This window comes from Mus caroli, chromosome 10, assembly GCF_900094665.2.
Source record: "Mus caroli chromosome 10, CAROLI_EIJ_v1.1, whole genome shotgun sequence".
Taxonomy (NCBI): Eukaryota; Metazoa; Chordata; class Mammalia; order Rodentia; family Muridae; genus Mus; species Mus caroli.
The window spans coordinates 64,801,522-64,809,441 of NC_034579.1; the positions used below are offsets into that span (position 1 = coordinate 64,801,522).

General features: G+C 40.2%; 1 long non-coding RNA gene across 1 annotated transcript in view; it reads right to left on the reverse strand.

Moving 5' to 3' along the window:
• The window catches only part of LOC110303732, a 53,332-nt gene extending 46,401 nt beyond the window's left edge, over window positions 1-6,931 (reverse strand). The window contains exon 1 of the long non-coding RNA XR_002378953.1: window positions 6,852-6,931. This is a non-coding gene — a long non-coding RNA (uncharacterized LOC110303732). The remainder of the gene's footprint in view (window positions 1-6,851) is intronic.
• Window positions 6,932-7,920: the final 989 nt, after the last annotated feature.

The following is a 7,920-nucleotide window of genomic DNA, read 5'->3' on the forward strand; positions in this document are numbered from 1 at the left end:
GTTGGATCTCATGGAGGCATTTCCTCAACTGAAGCTCCTTTCTCTGTGATAACTCCAGCTGTGTCAAGTTGACACAAAACTAGCCAGTACAAGTAGCATATTAATAGTTGCCTCAAACTGAAGACAACCCAAATTTCCTTCAGCAAGTGAATGGTTAAGCCAACTACCATAAATCTCAATAGTGGACAATTATTACTCAGTAGAAAATAGGAATAGACTCCTGATGCGTGAAAACCACGGAGGAATTCCCAATGCATTCTGGGTAAGTGAAATAAGCCAATCTAAAAATGTGGCCTGTGGCATCAGAATTTACGTGGCAGTTTTTAAAAGAAAGGACTGTCCTGACAAAAATCAAGCCAGTGGCTTTGGGAATATATGGATATCAGAAACAAGACAAGGGTACAGTCACCAGAAACAGCACAAATGGGATCACCTAAATGACTCATTACTTACTTATCAAGAGAAGATAGTAGAAAACTATATCCTATGAGACCTGCATGCACACTGAGGTGTGCTGCACATAAAAGGCCTACCAGTAGCACCACACATAACAGATGTTTTTCTTGTAGATATTTATTTCCATCATTGGTCAACCATTTTGGATAAGGGAGAGGGTTTCTAAGGAATGGGTTCAGCTGAGTTAAAAATAGAATGTTGCCTGGATCTAGTCAAGGGATTAGGGATTATTTGGGGTTTAAAATTTCATCTCACCAGAAAGACCTGGTAGAGCTCACTAAATTCTCATCTTTAGCGTTGCCGTTGTTATTTGCTGCCCTAGACTTATTTTTAACATCCATCCTTTCTCATGTGCTTTTTCTTTTGAGTTTTCTTTATCACAAATTTTTCTCGAGAGTAATCCATTGAGACTTGTGCGAGCTCTTGGCAATGGTTCCTTCTCCCTAGGGCAATTTGTTTTCCAGTGTATTCAATATGTACTGACAGGTTATATATACCGAAGCAACTACAGGTGTCAAGAACTGAGAAAAGGAATTCTCATATTTTGGAAACGTCTAATGAATCAGAAATATATATCTACCTCCTCTGGTTGGGTGTAGAGCCGGATAAGCAAAAATCAGAAAATGGAAAAAAGATTCTGTCTTAGTTAGGGTTTTACTGCTGTGAACAGACACCATGAACAAGGCAACTCTTATAAGGATAATGTTTAATTGGGGCTGGCTTACAGGTTCAGAGGTTCAGTCCATTATCATCAAGGTGGGAGCATGACAGCATCCAGGCAGGCATAGTGCAGGCAGAGCTGAGTTCTACATCTTCATCTGAAGGCTGCAAGTGGAAGACTAACTTCCAGGCAGCTAGGATGAGGGTCTTAAAGCCCATGCCCACAGTGACACACCTATTCCAACATGGCCACACTTACTCCAATGAGGCCACACCTCCAAATAGTGCCACTCCTTGGGCCAAGCATATAAAAACCATCATAGGTGCTGTATGCCACTGGGTAACTTTACCAAAGGGGAACTGGGCTTATAATCCCTCAAGAGACTTGAGACCCCATGGAGGCCTGGTAGGGTGGGTGGGGACATCCTCTTAGAGACTGGGGTGGGGGTGGGATCAGGAACTGTCGGAGGGTGGACCAGGAGAGGGATAACAACTATACTATAAAAACAAAAGATTAAAGGTAATAATAATAAAAATAAAAGGCAAGTTTTTGGTGTGTTTTTGTTTGTTTGTTTGTTTGTTTTAAGAAAAGTATTGTTCTCGTGAATAGCATTGATAACCCTAATGAGTAAACCAAGCAACTCTCAGAAAGATAAGTCTCATGTTCTCTCTCATTGAGGGATTCCAGATTTACCAGATTGTATCATCTGCACGCATAGGGCATGAAATGAAGGCAATATTTAGGTAAGGAAGAGGTCTGATGGAATGAGGCTCAAAATGGGAGGCAAGGCTCAACATGTGCTGTGGACTTGCGTGAAAAATTATTTAAAGGAAAGAAAATATGCATTTCTTCTTTTGTTTTTTGTTTTTTGTTTTTGTTTTAAAAAGCCTTTTCATACTTAAACTCGGTCTGGCTACAAGGACAGAGTAAAAGACACTGCCTTCTTTTCCTGACAGCTCTATGATCCTGTCTCACACAAATATATTTGCCCCAGGACTGCAGGAAAATTCCAGAAGGACTGTGCTCAGACAGACATTTGGTCCCATTACTAGTGCTACAACAAACTGGAAGCCTCAGTTCCCAGATCTATAAAATTAAGAGAGTGACTTCATTTTTTTTTTTTTTTTTGGTTTTTTTCGAGACAGGGTTTCTCTGGCTGACCTGGAACTCACTGTGTAGACCAGGCTGGCCTCGAACTCAGAAATCCACCTGCCTCTGCCTCCCAAGTGCTGGGATTAAAGGCGTGTGCCACCAGGTGACTTCATTCTTAATGGCTACTATGATTTTTTTAAAATCCTCAATTATAGAGATAAACCCAGGCCTGGCACATGCCAGGCAAGCACTGTACCACCAAGCAGTTTCCCCGGCCTTTCCCAAAAAAAATTTCTTAAAAAAAAAAAAAAAAGATGAAGTCTAAGTTGCAATCCTCCTGCCTCAGTCTCCTTTATAGCTGAGATTACAAGGATATGCTACCATGCCTGGCTAAGATTTAAAAAAATTTTTTTTCATATAATATGTGTTAAATAAAAAATTCCACCCATCTTCCTCCCTACCAAGTTCTCTCTCCAGAAAACACACTCTCTCTCTCTTTCTCTCTCTCTCTCTCTCTCTCTCTCTCTCTCTCTCTCTCTCTCTCTCTCTCATACACACACACACACACAAACAATAAAACCTCATAAAAATGAAAATCAAAATAAACAATCAAAGGACCAATAAGACAAAACCAAAAAACAACCAAACAACAACAACAACAACCAAAACGGTAAAACAAATAAAAAAAAACTCCACAAAAATACCATTGAGTTTGTTTTGTGTTAAGCCAAGTACTCCTGGGTATGGGGCCTGCCCTGGAGGGTGGTCGATATACCTGGTGATCCACCATTGGAGGAAACTGATCTTTCCCTTTACCAGAGGGTATCAACTGTAGTTATCGTCTTAGCTAGGGGTAGTACCCCATGTCTACTTTTCCTTTTCAGTGCTGTGAGCCTCTCTGCCTTGAACGTGTGCAGGTCTTGCATGTGCCAGCCCAAGACTCTGTGAGTTTGTATATGCACCAGCCTTGTTATGTCTGGAACATACTGTTTCCATAGAGTCATCCATCTCCTCTGGCTCTTACGATCTTTCTGCCTCCTCTTCCATATAGATCCTTGATCCTTGAGGAGGTGGAGTCGATGGAGGGCTGAGACCTGCTAGAATTTTATAGTCCTACCTTGACTATCACCGACTGCCTGGGGTCCTGATCTGAGATAGCTTCATCGTTTTGTGGTAGGAGAATGTTTCCTGATAAGTTACACAAGGGGCAGGAATGAGGCCCCTTATGCCTGACGCTTGTCTCCTCTGGACTAGGCAATCTCTAGGGTCTTTCTAGTCTTAGCATCCCACCAGGCTATGATGGAGTCTCTTCTTGCTATAGATGAAACCTTTGCCCTCAAAGTAGGTCAGCCATCTACAGTAAACAGATTGCTGTTTACATGTAGCGAACAACAATTTGAGGTACCATAAGAAACTTAAATATCACAGATTCTTTGTAAAATGGAGAAAAATCAGAAAAGCATTTCGCAAAGGGGAAGGGAAAATAATAGAAAACGAAATCCAACTAAAATTCAAGAGTTGATTTGAATGTGGCCTTATGTTCTGGCATCCTGTTAAGTCTTTTCCATGCCCGTAGATCATGGCTTGTGGTAAAGGAGTCACAGTGAAACCCCTGGCATTTTAAAAAAAAAAAAAAAATTCCTCCTGAAAACATCTGGTGGAATCCTGAGATTTGTTTAGGATTCTATGAAGAGAGAAATGCTTTTGCAGGCTCACTGAGTCAGACTTTAGCAGAGCAATCAAAATGATTGTTCTATTTAAAATTCACAGCAGAAACGATCACTTGAACGAGCCACAAAAGACATGCCTCTTCTCACAGAAAGGCATTCAGAGCCTGGTTGCCACCCACAGTTCCTCTCAGATGGAAGTTACTGGAAGCACAGTAAACAGATCAGCCCAGCTAAATTAGGGCACAGGGGATGGTCACGTGTTCTAAAAGTAAGCCAACTTCCAGGACCAGAATGATGCTTTTGCTTTTATAGTTGACATGGAGATTGTGTAAAAGGACTGATGCGGTGAAGAAATTTATAAGGCACACTTATAAATAATATATTTCTTAAAGCTGTTTTCTGGCTTTTCTGCAAGTTGGATATAAAAACCTGTGCTATTATAATGTTTTTTTTATTTGTATATTCAAAAATTCATCCACTCAAACTCATTAGGACTATTCCTGCCATCCAAATGCTTTGAAACTTTTATCCCAGTGATTTCTGTCTTTTTACCCTCTTTTCTAAGTATAGTTAGATTACTCTTTAAAACATTCTTTCCAGACTTAGGGTTCTAACAAGGAGAAATTAACAGGAATTGAATTTAACCTCTTGCCTGAACAGCTAACCTATCAAAGTAAAGACATTTGTTTATTTAGATTCGGAAACAAAGAGCCTAGATGTAGTAACTAAACAAGCTTGGTCAGTGCCTCAAGAGTTTCCAGGCCAACCCACAGTGAAGAGAAACCTTAAGAGCAGAGCCAGAGAAATCCTTGTGTTGTGGAGCTGGGCAGAGTGCTGGAAAGGAGAGGTTCAAAGAGTGGTCTGGGGGGTCAGCAGGGAAGCCGATTGTATTGTATTAGAATAAACTACAAACATTCATGTTATAGCACCTGGTCAGACAAAATATACAGTGTCTGAGATCCGTCCTGAAGCATTCAGTATCCAGTAACACCATGAAGAGGAGAAAATCCTATCAAGCCAATTTAATCCGCAGTTAAAAGATGTGTGAGAACCAACTGACAGAGCATGAGAGCATTGCAATTCTATTGCCTATTTTCAAAGCTAGAAGAAATGTTGAACATGTGAATAGAGACGCAACAAACAGAAAGACCCAATCAGACATCAGAAGCAAAAATTAGAGGATCTATCATAGACATGAAACATACACGCACACACACACACACACACACACACACACACACACATATATACACACATGCATGTATGTTACATATGTGCCTTATATATCATATACTAAAAATGTATAATATATATTTATAATATATAATATATAAATGTTATAAATATATTTATAAATATATACTATATTTATATTTATTTAAATATATGTTTTATGTAGCAGAGTTGATGGCACATTAAGTGTTTCTGAAGGTCAGTGAACTTGGAGACATGACAACAGATGTCTAAAATGAGACAGAGGGTAAGAGGCCAGACTATAAGAAGAACAGGGAAACCAGTACAGCAACTCAGAACGACCAAGTCTGTGCTTGAGTTCGTGAAGGAAAGTGGAGGCTACAAAAAAGTATAGTTGGGGAATAACAGACAAAGGCTCTCCAATTCAAGAAAACTTTAACCCGTCAAGAAAGTCAAGAACCTGGGGTTGGACCACCTACCTGTTCCATGGTGCCATAAGCTCTGGGTTCTACTCCCAGCAACGAAGACAAAAACGTTGATCCTGTAAACCACACCCGTTACACATGGCTGTAGTCTAGTGGGATGGGAGCTGAGAAGGGAGGGTCTCGATGGTAGGACTAACTTGGGCTTCATTCATAACAAGACACTGTCTGGAAACAGCAAACAAACAACAGCTAAGAAACCCTGGACGCCCTCAGAAGGAAGAATGTGAAGAATACAGTACCAATGCATGGCATAAACAATAAATATCAGTCACAATGAGAGAAATTTTCATAAGTTTAAGGACAGAGATGATATCCAATATCTTGTCCAAAACACCACCACTGGAAACAAAACAAAGCAACCTTTTAAAGGACCGGCTGGCAGCAAAGCCTGCCCATCTAGAATTCTGTACCCAATGAAGGCATCTTTCAACACAATGTAACATGAAGCTTTGGTCCAGCACTGAAAGGTGGGAAGGGTTTAACACAGGTCACCTTGCATTTGTAGAAGGAGTCCGAGGAGTCCTTCAGGCACACGTGAAGAACACCTGAAAATTTGCTTAGACATAAAGGTGAGAAAGTCCTGCCGTCGGACTCAGACATCTCCCGGGAATTTTACAATGTAATATGAACAGAGGAAGGATGCAGAGTTGTAGCGTATGTGGAGGCAGATGGTGTAAGGACTGTATAAAAACCAAGAGCAGAGATGAAAATCAAGGACTGTGCGGTTCTTATGGTTCATGAGAAAAGGTAAAATTATCACTTAAAGTTAGTTTCCTCTGAGTTAAAGATGTTTATTATAAACCTCAGGGAGCTTCCTAAAACAAGAAAACAAGTTTATCCAAAAGAAGTCAGAAAAAACAAAAACAAAACCAAAAAAAAAAACCAAGGATGGATAAAGAGGATATGCAACAAGAAAAAAAAACAATGAAATATTTAAAGTTTGGTATAATAACAATCTCACGATGTGCAAATGATCTAAACACGTCAAAGTCAAAGCAGAGTTATTATTTTGAATAAAAAGACATGGATAAGAGCCCTATCACACTGAAAGGCACAAGTAAATTGGAGAGTAAAATTATCAGTGTTGTGTGTTACAGTCACACTAAGTAGATTTCAGAGCTAAGGATCTTATTCAAAGATCAATAAATTATAATATCAAAGAAAACTTGTGTTGCTAGTGTTATCTAAAAGAAGCAGTCTACAAGGAACACAATTTGGATGTGATCTAGCCTTTCTACCTCTTGGCATTTATTCATGAGAAATATGCTTGTGTATGCTCATAGAAAGGCTTACCCAGAAAGATTCATCAAAGGTGGACTTGCAACAGCCTCAAAACAGAGTCCACCTCATGTTCATGAATCACTAAGCAAACCATGCCAGGCCCCATTCGATGGAATACTAGTTAGTAATAAAAGGAATGAACTTGATGCATGCATGCGCTTCCCCAAGGACTCTGAGAATAGTTGATCGGTTTAAACAAATGGCAAAAGGAGATGCAGCCTTATAATCCTATTTGCATACAAGCCTAGGAAATGTAAATGAGCGCACAGTGACAAAGAGCAAATCACCTCACCGGTTGCCTGGTAACCACTAGCAACAGGGGAGGCAGGGAGGAAGGGGGTGATGACCAAGAACCACAGTCTAACTTAGGGGAGTACTGTGCAGAGTCATTATCTTAACTGTGTAATAGATTCATGGTCACATAGAACATATGCACCCAGACAGCATAGATCATGCCATAAAATTATCTACTTTAAAGCCTGAAGTTCCCCGCATATCGATTAAAATTTGGTAAAACTGTCAACACATGGAAAACAGTAGTGTGCAGATGAGGTATTTCCTCGGGGCAATTAGGATGCAGATAAGTCACGGTCTCTCTACTTTGCCCCTTGAGCATCACCCTCTTCTTCTATCAACAGAACAGCACACTTGATAGCTGTCTCCAACAGAAAGCACTTGCTCGCCAAGGAGCTTACTGGCTTTGTGTTTACTGGCTGTGTTAGTCAAAAATACTGTGTCAGCTTTCAGTATCTGTACGATTTCAATCTCTTTTTAAAATTGAAATTGGCAACCTTGCCCCAAATCTCCTAAACCACCCAAGTCCTTTTTTCAAGGTACATTTGCAAATGCCCATAGACTGTAAGGACCTCAGGCATCTCTGGTTTGCTGTTTTTGTTTTTTTTTTTTTTCTTTGTAGAGATGCAGGGATGGTGAAATGATGACCTGCTTTGGGTAATGCAAGAAGTGGAACCTGAACTTGCATCTGATGATGCCGAGAGTGAAGAGTTCAGCCTTTCAGAATCTGTGGGCCTTCAGTGTAGAGATCAATTAGTCAGTATTTGCTAAGTTCAGACTCAATGGC